This window comes from Lissotriton vulgaris, chromosome 5 (assembly GCF_964263255.1).
Source record: "Lissotriton vulgaris chromosome 5, aLisVul1.2, whole genome shotgun sequence".
Taxonomy (NCBI): Eukaryota; Metazoa; Chordata; class Amphibia; order Caudata; family Salamandridae; genus Lissotriton; species Lissotriton vulgaris.
In genome coordinates, this window is record NC_141693.1 from 483,986,760 (window position 1) to 484,006,574 (window position 19,815).

Here is a 19,815-nt window from a genome sequence, read left to right on the forward strand (position 1 = left end):
GATACCTCTTGCTGCACTATTGGCACAAAGGTGTCCTCCTCTAAAAGCGGCACTTCATCCTTGCTGAGAGTAGCTTCATCATCAGTTGAGTCCGCTTGGACTGTAAAATGTACTGCAAGAATTTTCTCCTCTGCCTCAGATGCAGAGTCAGTCTCATAATCATGGTCAGCGGAAGACTCAAAAAGCAAGATTGATGTGGTGTGTAACCTGGCCTGGACACACTCTAAACTGATCATCCTGGGTGATTTCAACTTGTGGGCTGATGGCCCGCTGGACAAAGCGTTTAAGGAATTGTCGGAAGCTTGCGCAAGCGTCGGTATGCCCCAGCTGGTGTTGCAACCTACGCACCAGGGTGGACATAAATTTGATCTACTGTTTGCTAATTTCAACATGGCTACAATCACATATGTTCTACAATGTGCTGGACTGATCATAGTCTGGTAAATTTTAGGCTTACTCTGCCTAATGTGTGCTGTAAAATGTATCATCAGAGGCAATATCGGCTAGGCAGAGAATGGGCCACATTGAGAAAGCTTAAAAATCCCTTGCATTAGAATGACTTAGACAGCCTGGACCCCAGTAGGTCGGTGGACTGGAATTACCAATTCCACTGTGTGCAGATCCAAAACAGGCTTGATAAGCATATTCCTGCAAAGAAGCTAAAAAAGAGAGAGAAAACCTCAGCCCCCTGGTTTAATGAGGAATTGCGAGCACTCAGGATGGGTTGTAAAGTGGCCGAAAAAGCCTGGAGAAAAGGATATACAGCTAGATTAATGAAGCCAAATTGCGATCGCAATAGCTGCGAATAAGCAATTGCGATCGCAATTTGATGAAAAGGAATTTATGACAGTGTAAACACCAAAAATGCGAATTCCCTAATGAAAAATTGCGATATCGCAAATAAATTAGCAGAATCCTGGAAGAAGACCATTAACGATTCTGAAATAGCGAGAAACCATGGAATCTGCGAATTAATCTGAGAAATCGCAAAACAATCGCAATCGCTATTCTTGAAAATTCCCAGAATGCAAAAATCCTGAAAATCGCTATTTGCGACGCGCAATTTAAGGAGAACCCAAACCAGGTGGTAACCAGTAAGGAAATATTTTTATTTTTCAAAAAAACGTTTACAAGGTACCAACAGGTGCAGGCCTGACCAAACACACTTAAGGATATGCAGCTGGAGCATGAGGACTCTCACAATGCCAGGACTCTACATGTTAGTCAGGTGGCAAAGGCTACAGCGAGCAGCACGGAACAGACGTAGGATTCAGGAGCAAATATTCCGACAGCGGGTCACCCTTCTGGGCCAAACCAGGGAGCAAATTTACGCTAAGTACCGCCTGAATGGGGCAATGATCATCAAGCTGATCCGGGACCTAGACCCCCTGATGCAGCACCCGACAAGGAGGACCAATGCCGTGCCCACACATGTCGGACCTTCTGGCGTCCGGAAGCTTCCAGGGGGTAGTCGCTGTTGCAGGAGGGATATCCCAGCCCACCATGTCCCGCTGCCTAAGGAGTTTCCTGGAGGCTATGCTGACCCGGCTACACCACTACATCTCATTCCCCGTCAGCCAACAGGACTTGAATGACACCAAGCTACAATTTTACAACGTAGCACAATTTCCACATATAATAGGATGCATTGACTGTACCCACATCCACATCTGCCCACCAGCACAAACGGAATACATGTATCGCAACCGCAAGTCCTACCACTCTCTCAATATCCACATGGTGTGCAATGCAAAGACAATCATCACGGACATAGTGGCACAGTACCCGGGGAGCCCACATGACTCCTTCATATTCCGGCACAGCGGCATTCACACACGACTGGCCAGGGGAGACTTTGGTGAAGGACACCTACTAGGTAAGTACACATGCCCACAATATTATACTGTGATAATGTAGCTGAGCAGCACAGGCACTCACCCTCTGCTCCTATCATTCAGGTGATAGCGACTACGCTCTCCGTGAGTACCTCCTCACCCCATACCACAACCATGCAACACCACAGCAACGGTGTTACAATGCTGCACACATACGCACAAGAAATTGCATTGAGAGGCCATTTGGCCTTTTGAAGATTCCGCATACTGCACAAGACTGGTGGGGCCATCAAATACGAGCCAGAGGTCTGCTGCCGCATCGTGGCCGTGTGTGCAATCCTCCACAACATTGCTACCAAGCGCAGGATACCTGTAGACATCTCTGGAAGTGAATCGGAAGGGGACAACCAACCACCTGCACATGTGCGACACGCACGCGGGGAGAATCCTGCAGAAGGACACAGGCGCCGTAACCAAATCTGCATGAACTATTTCTAGTGCACCCACTCCCCACTCCCCACACCCATTACTTCACTCATACATGACAACATTTATAATGACATGAGTCAGATTAAGTTAGACAGAATATTTGTTATTGTTACAGCACAATAAAGTGGGGATTCCCCAAACTGGTACATGATTGACATATTGCGTCATATGTCTGTTCTTCAGGAGGGCATGCTTGTAGCAGCAGCATGGCCCCTCATGTAAATGTTCAAATGTTCAATGCCGCCTCCGGGCAGATGCACCCAACCTCCTTTCCACATCCTCCTCCTGATTCGGCCGTGAGGCAGCAGAGGGCCTGCTGCTGCGGCGGGGTGCTACCACCGGTGGCACGGACTGGCTACTATGGCTGGAAGTAGCCTCACTAGTGTCGTAAACCCCCCCGCCTGGCCATGGCCGGTAGCCTGCATGCCCTGTACTGCTGTTGTCACCTGCTCCAGAGCTCTCGCGACGTGCTGACAGCACTGGACCATTTGGACCTGCATGGCCAAGGAGCGTCGTGAGAGCTGGGAGGTCGCGTTGCCAATGTAATTGGACCGCGTGTATGCTGACAGGTGGGTCAGCAGCTGCCGGTGTCTGCGGCAGTTGAGGTCCCGCTGGCTGTACATCGCCTGTGTGTTGGCCTCCATAGCAGCTGTCATCCTCTCCATGCGGTCTGACATTTGTGCTACATTTCGGGCGGTCTTGTTTAGCTGCAGATGGATAGCTGCAAGATAACGGGCTTGTGTCTGATGGACATGTAGCATACGGCGCTCAATGGAGAGCCCACCTGGCCGCACGTTTGGTCCCCTGCCAGCGCGGGAATTGTTACTGCGCTGCTCCCTCACCAGTCCGCTTGACTGGCTCCTCACAGCCGCAGGGCGGCGGGTTGGTCGGCGAACTGCTGCTGGTGTTGCCAGCCCCACTGGTGGTTGAGTGACGCGCTGTGGTACTGCTGCACCTGTTGGCGCAGGGGTGGCACTGTCCACAGGGGCAGGTGGTGGAATGACCGCTGGTGTGGCAGCTTGCCCTGATGGTCCTGGCTGTGCTGATAGATGTGAGTCTCCCTCTGTGTCCTCTGTGATGTCCTCAATTAGCAGGGCATCGCTGTATGTACTGGGGACTTCTGCGCCACCTGTGATGCAAAGTGGACGTTGATTAGTGACATGTTTCTTCCACATTTAGGCTTCCTACATGCATGCAGGCTACCATTCCCTGACTCGCTGCAGGATTGACTCTCACTAAACATGTCTGGCTTTATGGGGCTAGATGCTAATTGTGGTCAGACTACATGTCCCACAATGCAATAGCGCTTTTGTGGTGTGCTTTGGCTGCATGACTGGGGTTTGAAATGGGATGATCTGGAGTCATGGACATTGTTAGGGGACAGGGGGTCGCATGGCACTTACCTTGTGTGTCTTGGGTGGGTCGGGAGGAGTCCAGCTGGATCACCCCCACGCATGCCTGCGGATTAATGGTGTCCTCCACTCGGTCCTCGAGTGGTGTGTTTGGTGGGACAGTGGGCTCCCCTCCACCTGTCGAAACACGCTCCCCCAGCCTCTCTGCAATCTTCTCCTTTGTCCACCCTCTGAGGTCGTACCAACGTTTTTTTAGCTCGTCCACGGAGCGCTGGGTCACCCCCACAGAGTTCACATTTGCGCAGATGCGCATCCATATACACCTTTTATCGGCCTCAGGCACCCTTCTGGAGTCTTTACCGAAGAGCTGATTGTGGTCCTAGCAGACAACTTCTATCAAATATTCGAGCTCTTGCTCAGAAAATTTAATTTTCCTTTTTCTTCCACTGGAAGTTCCACCTGAACTTCCTGTGACATGCTGGCCACTGGGGTGTCTCCTGGTTTTCACATGTAGGCACTCTGGAGGGGAGCTCTGGCAATGCTGCTTCCACTTCCATTACCACCCCCTTTTGTACCGCTTTTGGCCGCCATAAGTGTGGCAGGGTATGCTCAGACGTGAGTCCCTTGCTCACTTTGCCACTGGATTCAAGCAAGCAAGGCTGAAGACGGCTGGAATGCCAGAAACCGGTCCTCGGAAGCTTGTTTCCGGTCCAGGGAAGGCATGGCTTGGCAGTTCGGACTGGACTGTTCCAATGAGGCACAGGGTCAGACTGATTTGCATATAGCCATGTCTGAACTGGGGTGGCAGAGTGGGCTAAAGAACGGTGATGGATTAAACCCAGATCTTTTGAATGGTGTGAGTGTTTGATTGGTTCAGATGCTCCGTCCATTACCACTCCCTTTTGTACCGCTTCCACTTCAGGCTCTCACTGCTGAATGAGGGTGGAACCTGCCTACTTCCTGGTTGTGATGTCATCACTGTGCTCAGGATGCGACTTCCCGTTTTTGCGATCTCGCAATTTGCGATTTCGGTAATTGCAAAATCACAATTTCAACACGGGTATCGCCCGATTCTGCGAATATTTACCGATTTTTGGGTACTCGCAATCGGCGATTGCGGCCGATTGCGATTCGCCTTATTTTCTCGCAAATATTCATGAATGCCATTCTGCGACTTCAAAATTGTTATTCACTTTTTCTCGCAATTTAGAAATCCCAGAATTTGACATTGATGAATCTGGCTGATAGTGATTCAGATAAAAATGTTTTTAAGAATCAACTTATTCTGTACAAAAACACTGTAGCGAAAACTAAAGCCGAGTATTTTGCTAATACCATTCTTCTAGCAGCTAATAGCCCAAAGCTATATTCAGCTTAGTAAAGAGTCTGTTCAAACCTGACTGTGCTAATAACAAAATTCCAGTTACTCAAGCTTTATGCGATGAGTTAGCTTCCTATCTGGAGGATAAAATCGACAAGATAGTTAGGGATTTTGATCCACCAAAAGTGGTGGAAAAACCTGATTCTCAGTTGTCCAATGCTGAGCAGTGTTTTCTGCCATCACCAGACTCTAAGCCCAGCAACCCTACTATTTTAAAACACGGCCAACATACTCTGGATTCCTTTCGCATTCTGGACGAGGAAACATTTGATACCTTAGCTAGGGGTACCATCTCTGGGTCCCCCTGGACCCCCTTCCCCACAGAATCTGGAAGGAATACGGGGCCAAGATCTTTCCTTATATACAACAGATCTGTGGTCTATCTTTGAGTACGGGGGAGGTCCCTAAAAACTGGAAGGAAGCAGTTATGACCCCTCTTCTAAAAAATAAAACACGCTTGACCCCGGGTGTGTGGCCAACTATCGGCCAATTTCTTTATTATTGGAATGCATCGTCAGTAAGCCTCTATCCCAGTATCTTGAGGAGTATTCTCTCCTTGACAAGATGAAATTTGGCTTTCGGCCCAAGCACGGTGCTGAAACAGCACTTGTTACCGTGCTTGATGATATGAGGATGCAGGCGGACAGTGGGCAGTCAGTGATCTTGGTGCTGTTGGACATGTCAGCGGCTTTTGAAATTGTAAACGACAGTATACTGTTAGAGAGACTTAAAGACCAGGAAGTGACTGGTTGCGCCCTTGACTGGCTTTGCTCTTATCTAACAGACAGGACACAGACAGTGTGCCTTCAGCCGTTCTCTGCTAACAAGTCTTCCTTACGACAGGGGGTCCCAGGGCTCAGGGATTAGTCCTGTGCTCTTTAACATCTATTTGCAGCCTCTCATTCCACTTATTAGAATCTTTGGAGTGGAGGTGGTGAGCTATGCGGATGACACCCAGCTCGTGCTTTCCTTGGAAGGGAATGATTCAATTTCCCTGGAAAGATTTCACAAGTGTATGACTAGCATCACGAAGTGGCTTAAGAAGAACTGGTTACAATTTAACAGCTCTAAAACAGAAGTGGTCCTGTGTTCTTCCAGAAGATCTGTTCAGCCTGTTTTACCCATCTTTCAGTTGTCCCCTACTGGCGCACCTATTACCCCTTCAAGCACAGTACGCAATCTGGGGGTGATGGTGGATCAGGACCGCCAACTGAATTCTCAGGTTAAAAAAACGGTTGGCACTTGCTTCTCGCTAATCCGAGTGCGGAGAAAGATCCTCCCTTTTTTTGCCTAACTCTGCTAGAACGCAGGTTGTGAGATGCGAAATTCTCAGCTGACTTGATTACTGCAATTCTCTGTATCTGAGTGCGCCTAACGCCCATATCGGGAAGCTGTACAGAATACAAGCCATTGCAGTGAAACCCGCTTTAAATAGGCAGCGAGGGACCTCAACCACATTAGCCTTGCGAGATTTGCATTGGCTGCAGATTCACCAGCGAATTCAATTCAAAGCTCTATGCACTGTCTTTAGGGCTGCTCATGGAATGGGCCCTAAGAACCTGCAAAGAAAATTCAGCTGGTATTCTCCAACTAGAAACCTTTGTTCTTCTTCTGCATTTCTGATGAATGTAGTCAGGTTCAGGCGGTCCAGAATAGGTGGCAGATCCTTCTCGGCCGTTGCTTCTCGGCTATGGAACACTCTCCCTTTGGATCTATGTCAGGTCCAAAGTCTTATGGATTTCAGGAAAAAGTTGAAAACGTTTTTATTCCCTAGGCTGGAGTCATTTTTCCTTCTGATATCCTCTCTTTTTCTCCCTTCCTGTATCACACCTTGGCTGCCCCTATTAACTTCTGGTGGGGTCTCTCTCTTTTTTTTGAAGCTCTCCCTGTGTGAGCACTAGGGCTGCGAGCTACTTGGGATCAGTTATACGCATTGCTGCATTTTTAAACCTGCTGTACTTCGTTTTTTAACGCATTTTATACTGTGTGCTGAAAAATCTGTTTGGGGGCATTTTATTCTTTTAGCCTAATGGGAATCTAGTCGAGGCACTCTAACACCCCTCCTCACGCTATTAAGCTCTCTTTTCGCCTCGCCTGCCGCTTTGGTTGACTGTAGGCGGCGGCGGGCGCCATCTTGGGTGTGGGCTGGGGCTGCGCTCTAGTCGCGCTGGCCTCCCGCCCTCCCAGACTACTTAGCTTGCCGTTTTTTGACGCTCGCTGCCTTTTGAAGCTCTCCCTGTGTGAGCACTAGGGCTGCGAGCTACTTGGGATCAGTTATACGCATTGCTGCATTTTTAAACCTGCTGTACTTCGTTTTTTAACGCATTTTATACTGTGTGCTGAAAAATCTGTTTGGGGGCATTTTATTCTTTTAGCCTAATGGGAATCTAGTTGAGGCACTCTAACACCCCTCCTCACGCTATTAAGCTCTCTTTTCGCCTCGCTGCCGCTTTGGTTGACTGTTGGCGGCGGCGGGCGCCATCTTGGGTGTGGGCTGGGGCTGCGCTCAAGTCGCGCTGGCCTCCCGCCCTCCCAGACTACTTAGCTTGCCGTTTTTTGACGCTCGCTGCCTTTTGAAGCTCTCCCTGTGTGAGCACTAGGGCTGCGAGCTACTTGGGATCAGTTATACGCATTGCTGCATTTTTAAACCTGCTGTACTTCGTTTTTTAACGCATTTTATACTGTGTGCTGAAAAATCTGTTTGGGGGCATTTTATTCTTTTAGCCTAATGGGAATCTAGTCGAGGCACTCTAACACCCCTCCTCACGCTATTAAACTCTCTTTTCGCCTCGCCTGCCGCTTTGGTTGACTGTAGGAGGCGGCGGGCGCCATCTTGGGTGTGGCTGGGGCTGCGCTCTAGTCGCGCTGGCCTCCCGCCCTCCCAGACTACTTAGCTTGCCGTTTTTTGACGCTCGCTGCCTTTTGAAGCTCTCCCTGTGTGAGCACTAGGGCTGCGAGCTACTTGGGATCAGTTATACGCATTGCTGCATTTTTAAACCTGCTGTACTTCGTTTTTTAACGCATTTTATACTGTGTGCTGAAAAATCTGTTTGGGGGCATTTTATTCTTTTAGCCTAATGGGAATCTAGTCGAGGCACTCTAACACCCCTCCTCACGCTATTAAGCTCTCTTTTCGCCTCGCCTGCCGCTTTGGTTGACTGTAGGCGGCGGCGGGCGCCATCTTGGGTGTGGGCTGGGGCTGCGCTCTAGTCGCGCTGGCCTCCCACCCTCCTCACGGCCAATAAATGAGCACTATGACCAGACGGCGCAGCGGGCTGGCGCAGCGGGCGCGCGCCGAAGCCGCGCCAAAGCCAAGCCCGTCTGCGCTCGTCCGCCGCCGGACTCGGCCCAGGGCCACTACCCCTGGTCCACGACTGCGCTATACTCCTCAGCAACTAAAAGAGCTGAATCTAGGTAAGCCACATCACAACTGTATTACTGTTCATCCTACCACGGCTGTGGGCGTTTGCCCCCCCCCCCCGTGTCCGGGGTGTTCCTACCAATTCCCTCATTTTTATTCATCAGTCCTTCTAGACCCTAGTTACACCTAGTCTTATGTTCCAGATAACGCTGTCTCTCACAGTTGTCGAGCAGCGCTTATTAACACACGCTCTCTTCCATCCCATAGTTTCCAGATCAGCGAGTTCATACTCGCCCATGACCTGGATTTACTATTTGCCACTGAAACTTGGGCAGATGCCGGGTCAGGGCCGGACTTTTGCGCTGCAACCCCGGATGGATACAGTGTAGCTAGACATGACAGACCCATAGGAAGAGGTGGCGGACTCGCCATCATTTACAAAGATAAATACCGTACCACCTTGGATCCCTTAAACTCTGCCAACTGTGAAGCAGCTACCTTTGCTATTAGCATTAACTCCAAACAAGCCCTGAAAGGTATACTACTATACCGGCCTCCTGGCCCCCGAAACCCCTTTCTATCCACTTTTTCTGATTTAAATAATCACATCATAAGCTCTGATAAATATATGGTATTGGGAGACTTTAACTTCCATTTGGAAGAGCAGGACTATCATGATACAATTCAACTTACTGCTGATCTCTCCAATCTGGGACTGCACCAAGTGATCAAGGGTACTACACATCAGGCGGGACATACCTTAGACGGTCTGTTCACTAATGATCCTGACATTTCTGTACTGGATACTATTCCTATCACGTGGTCAGACCATAGGGCCATTATATTTCAGCTACATATCCGGACCGCAAACCCTTCATTATCCAGGCCACGAACCAGGGTTGGGACTCGTGCCTGGAAAAACGCGGATATTCCTAAGATGTTAAATTCCTTGGCCCTTTCCTGCCCCTCGGGGGGAGATACCCCTACACTATCAGCCTCAGACCTCCAGGATTGGATTCGAAGTGCCGCCGATCTAGTGGCACCGGAGAAACTCACGAGACCTAATAGAGCATCTCCGTCGGCCGCTTGGTACACTCAAGATCTTAGACTTCACCTCCAATATTGCAGGAACCTAGAAAGGCGTTGAAGGAAAGTCTATTGCCCCATAGCCAAACAAACTTACAAAGATGCCCTCAGCATATATAAAAAGGCGATCATTGCCCAAAAAACAGTTTTTTTCTCGGCACAAATAGAGAACTCCGCAAACTCTGCTAGAGAGCTGTTCTCTGTTGTTATGACTCTGTCCACCCCCTCCACTGGACCTGGGGTCGAACCTTCACAGATCTTCTGTAATCAACTGTCCACTTTCTTTACCACAAAGGTGGCAGATATATATGCATCTTTTGAAGGGGATATCAGAACTAAACATAGAGTCTGCACTGGTGAAGAAGTAATTCTTGATCACAACCATGATAGTTTTTCCTGTTTTACACCCACCTCACAGGACAATATTATCAGACTCATTTCCACCATCAAGTCGGGCTCCCCTCTGGACCCTTGTCCTCCTTCCGTGATGGCAAAACTCACAGAAGTGATCTCACGTCCACTCATGGAAATTTGCAACACTGCATTCCAGACAGGTCAATACCCTAGCCTGTGGAAGAAGGCTGTCATAAAACCCCTTTTAAAAAAAACTTCCCTAGACCCTACAGCTGTGGCCAGTTATAGACCCATTGCGTGTCTGCCCTTTCCTGCCAAAGTATGCGAATTCCTGATGAACAGACAACTCTCAGAGTTCGTCGAGGCTCACCAACTCCTCGACGAAACGCAGTTTGGGTTCAGGAAAGGGCACGGAACTGAGACCGCCTTGATAAAGGCCTCTGATGAGATCAGGGCGATCATGGACCAGGGAGGGGCGGCTGTCTTGATCCTTTTGGATCTGTTGGCAGCCTTTGACACGGTCGACCATACCATTCTGGTCGACCGTGTCATAGCCCTGGGGATAAACGGTTTGGCCAGGGACCTTATTTCATCTTTCCTGGAAAATCGTACCCAGACAGTGAGGCTGGGAGATTTCTATTCCCCTATCTCTGCACTCCCTTGTGGAGTCCCACAGGGCTCCTCGCTAAGTCCCATGCTATTTAATATCTACGTAGCGGACTTAGCGAGGGTAATAAAGGCCCATGGGGTACAGCTTACATCCTATGCAGATGATACCCAGCTGGTTCTGGCTATCCACAGAGATGGCCCTACTGTGGCAGCCAACTTCCAAAGAGCCATGCTTGAGGTCAGCACCTGGATGGCCTCGAATTGTCTGAGGCTTAACTCGGACAAGACCGAGATCATGACCTTCGGCAGACTCTCCCCGGAATGGTCTTCCACCTGGTGGCCTGAAAAGTTGGGCCCTCCACCTGTCCCAGTGGAAAAGGCCAGAAACCTGGGAGTGATCTTTGACAGAAAGCTGTCCTTTGACCTCCACACCAATAAGGTTGTCTCTGCAGCATTCTTTATTCTGAAAAAAATTAAGAAATTGCTGCCTTACCTCCCTACCTCAGCTGGGAAAACTCTGGTTTCTACCTTAGTCTTCTCAAAGATAGACTATGGGAACGCTCTCTTTCTACATACTCAGAAGTGTGTCCTAACGAAGCTGCAGTCTATTCAGAATGCGGCTGCAAGGATTCTCCTAAATATCCCTCGCCGCAAGCCCACCACCCCTGCTATCCGTCACCTCCACTGGCTGAGAGTTGAGAGCCGCATTAAATTTAAGGCCCTCTGCATTGCCTATAAGGCATTACATGGCATAGGACCCAGGTTCCTCACTGAAGCTTTTCAGCTTTATACTCCCAAGAGGCAATTAAGATCGGCTAACACCAGTCTCCTCCCTGTACCGCGTACAAGAACTGCCACCTGGGGAGACAGGCGTTTTCTGGTGGCCACTCCAAAACTTTGGAATCTTTTGCCACTGGCCATTAAGACCGCCCCGAACCTGCTGAGTTTTCGTAGGCTCTTAAAAACTTGGCTGTTCAACCAGTAAGTTGGTTGTTAACACTATTGTTCAACCAGTAAGATGCTAGCTGATTCTAGCAGCTCCACAGCGCCGAGACACCACAGGGTATTTGTTGCGCTATACAAATCTCGAAAATAAATAAATAAATAAAATAAATTTTTAAGCACCAGGATACCCGTCGGATGATAGAGCGCTATATAAGCACCTCATTATATTTACATTACATATCAACAACCTGCAGAGTGGTAAACCTTGGCTAGCTATAATCTTTACTAAGAAAAGTAACTTGACAAAAAAATCAACAATACCAAACACTATGTTAAATAAGTAATAAATAAAGTGTGGCTTTAGCAAATGAAAAGTAAAATTAGTGGTAATCTAAAAGTAAAAGTCAATCAATAAAACCAAGCAAAGACCTATATATTGAAAAACAATACAACTCACTAGCCAGAGACAGCAAGACCCTCCAGCACCTACTTTGCACAGAAGCAGCAAGTAACAACGATATTCCCCTAGAAAGGAGGAACAAAAGAAAATTGCACACGAGACAACGCAATACACATTGTGCACAAATCCAAGGAGAGTTTCACACACACTAAAAATGAAGCTAAATATTCTGTTATTATTACACCATCCAAATGCCAGCCACACACATCTCCAGCCAAAAGCTAGTCAACACACACAGCCAGCAAAATTCCCAGTTCAAACACACCATCAGCCAAATTCCAGTGCACACACACCACCAGCCCATCACTAGCCCACATACACCGACATCCACACACACGGCTAGCCACCCACACCACCAGCCAAATACCAGTCCACCCACCTCACCAGCCAAGTACCAGCCGACATAGCCATCAGGCAAGCACCAAGCACACACACTGCCAGCCAAGCACCAATCCACACACACTGCCAGCCAAGCACCAGTCCACACACACAACGCAAGCCAAGCACCAGTCCACGCACACCGCCAGCCAAGCGCCACTTCACTCACACACCAGAAACATACCAACCCATGCACCTTGCCAGCCAAGCACCAATCCAAGCATACTGCCAGCCAATCCCCAGTCCACACACACCACCAGCCAAGCATCAGTCCGCACACATTGCCAGCCAAGCGCCACTCTACACACACCAGCAGTCTACAAACACTGCCAGCCAAGCGCTAGCCCATACACACCAAGTACAAGCTGACCATCAGCCGAACTCCAGTTCACACACAAACACACATAAACTTTCCCTTGTGTCTAGTGTTTTTTTGTCTCTCTAGGAGGCAACTGGGCTTATAAATACGGCTGGTCTGCCCCCAAGGGGGCAGAAATGGTGAATATTCCCAAAAAAAGGAGAGCGACCCGTGTCAAAGTGGTCGATCCCTGACCTATAAATAAATAAAACCCCTGGTGACTAGTTGCTGCTTTCTGCCTGTTTTGGGGGCAGATTGGGCCTAAAAATATTGCAGTTCTGCTATCTGGGATGGGGGCAGAAAGCAGCCAAAACATTGCCCCAATGAAGAGGAGCAACCGTTGCCCAAGGGGCCGCTCCTCAACATATAACTAAAAAATCCTTGGTGTCTAGTGGCTTTCTGGCCCTGGGCCTAAACTTATGGCCAATCTGTCCACAGAGGGGGTAGAAAATGGCCAAAACATTTCCCTCAAATAAAATGGAGTGACCCTCACCCAAGGTGCCACTCCACGACATATTAGAAATTACAATCCCTGGTGTCAAGTGGGCTTCCATCCCCCCAGATGGTAGATTGGCCTAAAATTGGCCGATCTGCCCTCGGGGGTGGGGGGCTGGGGGAATTGATTAAAAAAATCCCCCAAGGGGAACAACCATTTCCCAAGGGGGCACTCCCCATAATCATTATATAAAAACAATCCCTGGCTTCTAGTGGGTTTTGACCCCCGGGGCTTGATCGGTTGAAAAAATGACCGAATCAGCCCCCAGGTGGGAGTGTAACATGGACCAAACTTGCCTAAGGGGTTCGTCCCCAAAAACGCAGAAAAACAAAGCCTGGTTGTCCAGTGGGTGGGTTCCTGCTCCACGATCACAGCCCCACCCGCAATCATGGAGCATGAATCCACTCTATACAGACACAGGGGGAAAGTCCTTTCCCCTTGCATCTGTATACCTGCAAGAACCCCCCTCCCCAGAGAATGACTTAATAAAAAGAAGTCCTCTCCCTGGACCAGCTAAAGCAAATGACTTCCAGCGCGCCCCCTGCTGCAATTGATGATGTCAAGTGTGCCGATGAGATTAGATTACTGAATGGGGGGTTGGGGTGGCAGCGGAAGCAGTGCATTTAAAAAGGTGGACATGTACTTTTACGTTTTCCATGTTCTGGTAGTGAATAACTCCTAAATTCATTTTCACTACTGCAAGTCTTATACCTCAAACAGGATAACATTGTAGTTTCTTTTTACATTTCACATGTGTAATTTCCAAATGGGAAGCTATAATCGGTTCAAATTTGGTGTCTGTGGAATCACAATATAAAATCCTAACTTATGGTGAAGTCAGATTTTAAATTACAATTCTTCACTTACAGTAGTGAAAAACTCAAAAGTACATTGCCTGCCTTTTAAATACGTTGCACCTTGCCCTGTGGATCTTATGGGTGACTTATATGTACAAGAGGAGAAGGTTTAAGCCTCGCAAGAGTTTTATCTTGTCAGGTTGAACTAGCAGTGTAAACTGTTCACAAAGACTCTGCAATGGCAGTCCTGTGCCATGGTTAGAGGGCTACTAAAGTGGATGTACAATTAATGCTGCAGGCCCACTAGTACATTTAAATTGTAGGCCTGGCCGCATCTAGTGCTCTTTACTAATGACTTATATATAAATTAAATATGCCAAATGGGGTTAACCCAATATTACTACGTTTAAGGGGGAGAGCACAGGCACTTTACCATTGGTCAGCAGTGGTAAAGTGCATAGAGTGCTAAAGTCAGCAAAAACATGTTCAGCAAAATTGAAGGAGGCAGGCAAAAAGTTGGGGGAAGACCACCTTAAGGCTGTCAGGTTAAACAGTAGGGAAGTGAAGGAGGGTCCATTCAGATAGGTTGGTATCATGTTAGAATTGAGAAAATGTGCCCTGATCTCAGCTGAGTTCAGCTAAAGTCAAGTCTGAAGAGTCTGCTTTTGAAATTGTTTCTTAATCACATGTAATTGGGTTAAGTTTTCAAGTTCAGGCATAGGGAGATCTGCCTCACTGTTTCATTCTCTTGAAAGGTCATTAGTTGATCTGATAGGCTAATACTGAGTGAAGGGTTTTAGCTGGGGTAAAATAAGGTTCCAGTTTCTGTAGGTAAGCAGGGACTTTACCCTAAAGTGGGCTTTATGGATGGTGCACAGTACCTTACATTTAATCCTAGCACTGACTAGGAGCCAATGAAGTGTTTTGAGGGGGGCTTGTGTTCCCGCATCTGAAAATGACAGCAAAATCTGGCTGCTTTGTTATTTGGGAAGGCCAGAGTACATATCATAACAGTAGTTGGACCGTACCAGGATGAGAATTTTTTTAACAGCTCCGTGGTTAGTGTGGAGAAGTGGAAGAATTTTTTGAATGGGAGTATTTAAATATCATATTGTTATCTGCTGTGTTGACCTGTAGAGCAAAAGAGAGATTGTAATCCCAAGAAATACCCAGATTTGCTAGCCACATCACAAATTCAGCTCTTCAGTTGTGCCATGCCAACATGACTACCTGTGGGATATGCCAATAGCAAAGGGAGCCAAGCACTGCGCTCAGATTTGGCATGGGGTTTGTGTCTTATCTTTGCATTCATGTGGTTAGGGCTCAGGAAGTCGTAATCAAGCATGCATGTCAGATTGAGACAAAATCCTTCGCATCATCTTATCATGATCATTTACTTAAATGTATGCATTATCAATGGGTCCTGCAAACTATGTTGAGATTTGTGGGTGGTGCTGCAATGCTATGATCAGGGCTAGGTTGGTTTAGTGTATGTGCCTATCGTACAATTGTAGCTTGTGTGTGTTGCTTCTGCATCTGTGATGTGTACTGCAGACAAATACTGGCTACATTGACAAAACTGTCTTCATGGTGATCAGTTTATTAGATTGTATAAACCCTGCTTATCAATACACCTGTATGTAATGTGAATAAAACGTCAGTGTATGCTTGTGAATTGTTCTAGTAACACATATTTTGTGAATGCCTTGCTTTGTGGCACTACATTTGTAAGTGGCATGGCATTGCCGAATCACATTTTGTGTAGCAGAGTTTAATCACATGGCTGCCATACTATAAATGTTGGACAAGGCGACATTGACATCCTGTGGCGTAGCTACACCTATGGCCACCCATGGCGTCCCCTGCATTTGACAACCCGCGACCTTGTGTAAGAGCGGGCGTGGGGCTACTGGTAATTTCTGCGATGGCCGCAGGTAAGGGGGGGCGCCACCCCCAAATCTTGTGCCGCCCAGGGTGAACCACCCCCCTTGCTACACCACTGTTGACATCCGTGATGTGTGCCTAATGCACCTAGGCCTTCCTTTTATCTAGCTCTGGTGTCCTTTAGTTGTACTGCATCACTCATATTGTAAAATGCATGTCTTTTTTTTATATGACATTCATTTTCACGTTTCTTTTGTTGCGGAATTAACTGGTATGATAGACTATACTGTAACGTCCAGTGTTATAATATCCTTCTGCATAGCTTTTTCTTTTGTTGCTTTTATGGTGCTTATTCTTGCTCCTTCACATGCAATGCAAGTGCTTAAAGGCAGGGTTTACAACTCTAATGTGAACTTTGCTTCTAGTGCTTTTACTACAGATTTCAGCAGGTTTCATTTTAAAGGAACTCTGAGCGGTATTTATTTATTTTTCTTTTGGAACTTTCTCACTTACTGCAGCTTTCACCACTATCTTATTTTATCAGTAAATTAGCAGAACCGCAGTTACTACTCTTTTATTATTTATTGTATTATAATGCTATTCACAACAACTAGCAAATTCCTTTGAAATGTTTTTGCTTTTTACAATTACCCACATCTTTTGATGAGGGCCATCAGGCGAGGGCCAGGGCTGGCATAACATTTTGCATTTGGGTTAAAATGTAGTTAAATATTCCCTACATTTTGCTGTTTCATTTCAGCACACCATGGCCTAATTTAGTGTCTGACGATAATGAAAAATCCTCTGATTTCTGGAAACATTGTTCAATCTGAACTAGAATCCATCACCTGAATTTCCTGTACCTTACTATCCCTATGTCTTACTGTCTGACCTATGATCCAGATGACAAAGTTGCTTTTAAGGAGGCACTCTCTATTTCACTGAAATAATAAAAGGTGCCTAAAATGTATATTAGCAAGTACATTGATCAGGAAGGAGTAATTCCTCTAAAGAACTGTTTAAAATTCCTAAGGACTTTATCCATCTCCCTGCCTGTACCCAGCTACTTCAGGCTACACAGGAATTATTTGATTCCCTTGCTGATTATTTTGAGGATAAGATCAAGCAAATGTATCAAAACTTCTCTAGTAAATGACACCAATCCATTGCTGAGTTAAATGCCAGCCCCTCTCCTAGAGTAAGATTGAGTACAGGGTATCTAACTGGGAGTCTTCAAATCCAGTCCTAGGTTGGTTTATAAAGGGGTACCTCAGAGTTCATGTTTGATGAGGTTATTGACAACGTGAAGGACTCATACACAGTAAGGTTTGATTTAAAAAAACAAATGTCTAACATGTCAAGGTTTATGTTACCATTTAGAATTAACCAATTTATAAAATGCGTTTTAAATTATATACATCTCCGAAACACATTTTACACGATACAAAAATGCAAGTAAACGAACAGCTTTATTCTCTAACTCATTTGAATGAGAGTGATGTGAATGACGTACTGGAACAGTTTGCACTTGTGTTCAATAACAAATTAGGAGTGGCCAAAGATTACACCCACAAGATAATCTTAAAGAAAGATGCCATTCCAGTGGAACATAGCACTATGAAAATCTCTATCTCCATGCGAGGAGAGGTTAAAAAGAAATTGACCAAATGGTTGGTGATGGGGTTATCGAACCCATTGAGGCAACACAATGGTTATCCCCTGATCACGAAAAAAGCTGATGGGTCCTTGAGATTTTGTGTTGACCTCCACAGCTTAAACTAAATGTGGTCACGGATCAGTTTCCCCTTCCCAACATGACAGAGCTAGTCTTTTTACTGGCTGGGGGAAAGGTTTTTTCCAAATTAGATCTCAAGAGTGCCTACCATCAGGTAATGCTACATCCGAACTCGAAATATCTTACTGCGTTTGTCACAGCCGATGGGTTTTTCAGTTCAATAGATTGCCTTTTGGTTTGTCATCTGCAGCTAGCATGTTTCAAAGACTAATTTTGAAAGTGTAGGACGGTATAAAAAATGTCATATTTTTTTAGGATGACATTCTGATTTTTGGAGATAGCATGGATACTCACAAAGATACATTACGTGAAGTACTCAGTAAATTGTTTGAAGCTGTGAGGGAGTGACACTGAAATTTAATCTAGTGTCTGCCATTGTCAATGCAGAAACACCCAGCGACAATCATATGCTGCGCTCATTTATGGGAATGGTAAAATACTATGCCAAGTTTGTGAGAGATTTTGCCAGCAAATCCGAACCTCTGAGGGAGTTACTCAGGAAAGGAAGGAAGTTTGAGAGGGGAACCGCTCAGCAGAGAACTTATTCTGCCATTAAAGAAGCGATCTCCAATGCCAAGAGATTAGCCTCATTTCAGTGCAACTTGAAGACGGTGCTCACTGTAGATGCAAGTGCATTTGGATTGGGTGCTCTTCTTTTGCAGTTACATGGTGGGGTTGAAAGAACGGCAGCATTTGAGTCCTGATCATTGAAGAATACTGAAAGGAACTATTCGGTCACTGAGCGGGAGGCATTGGCGGCAGTGTGGGAGACCACCCTTTCTGCACTTTTATATGGGGTTCTAGAGTCAGGAACGGATCACAAACCTCTATTAAAAGTGCTAGCACCTAATGGTTTTAAGAACTGTTCAGCTCACTTGGCCAGGTTAGCTGTCAGATTACAGGAATGTGATTTCACAGAGGAATTTTTGCTTGGTTGAAAGAATAGAGTAGCCGATTGTCTATCCAGGTTGCCTGACAAAATGTTTGAGTGGGGCAATGTAGTTACTGAGGAAGTTGTGGCAAGTGTGGATGAGGCCTTGGTGGATTTGCACAGTGTGGTATCAAAAAAGAATGGATGGAATCCTTAGACAAGGACCAAGAACTGAAAGCGGTAAGGGGATGATTAAAGAAGGGGCTAAAAGAGAGAGCACATACTCGGACGCGGTCAGACCCTATTCCAAGGTGGTGGAAGAATTATCTGTGAATACGGGTCATATCATTATCAGGGGTAAGAGATTTGTTCCCCCTGTAACATTAATATCTAAGTTAGTCAGTTTAGCACAAGAAGGTCACAGGGGAAAAAATTCACCCTTAAAAGGTTGAAAGAAAATTTTTGGTTGGTGGCCCAAAATAGATATTAGCGTGAAGAGGTGGGTTTAAAACTGTGCAGAACTCAAACATTCTAAGAAGAAGTTGAGAGTGGGTGGGTGTGCTAAGGACACTCAGCTGCATATGTCTGAGACTGATTCTATATGGGAGTCGGTCACTTTAGACTTCATTGGTCCATTGACATTTTTGCCGAAACAAGAACGTTTTGCTGCCGTCTTCGTGGGCTCCAGATCACCGTGGTTTGAGGTGGTGTTTTTGAGGAACATCAGTTCAAACACCACCATTGCCTTATTGGAGGATATCTTTAGGAGAGAAGATGTGCCTGTGAAACTCATCGCTGTTAATGGTACGCAGCTCACCTCAGGTGAAATGCAATGATTTTTGGCTCATGGGGGGGGGTGCAGCACATTTGTACGTCTCTGTATAACCCTCAGAGCTATGGTCAAGTGGAAAGAATCAACAGTTTAGTGAAGGGCACCATGGAATTCGCTGGCAAAGCAGGGCAGAGCGTGCAGAATGCAAATAAAGATATGTTGTGGGCATACCGCACCACACCCAATGCGGAAACGGGAAAGATGCTTTTTGAGATGATGAGGGGCAGGAAACCTGGCACAAAAATCTTTCCTTCATGGATGTGGAGAATTGGTAATAAGTCAGTAACCAATGCTGACTCAGACTTCCCCAAGGATGGTATGATTTGGGTGGGGGACTGGGTCAAAGTCAAATCGAGTATTGTGAGGTCTGGTATATCAATATTTCATAGTCCATACAAAGTCAAACAGGTGGGCCGCAATTGAATAAAATTAGAAAATTAGCAAGTCTGGAACATGAGAAGGGTGGCCTTATTTCAAAGGGGTGGAGTAATTCCAGTGAGTATGTTGGAGTATGGCTCGTGCTTGCCAGACT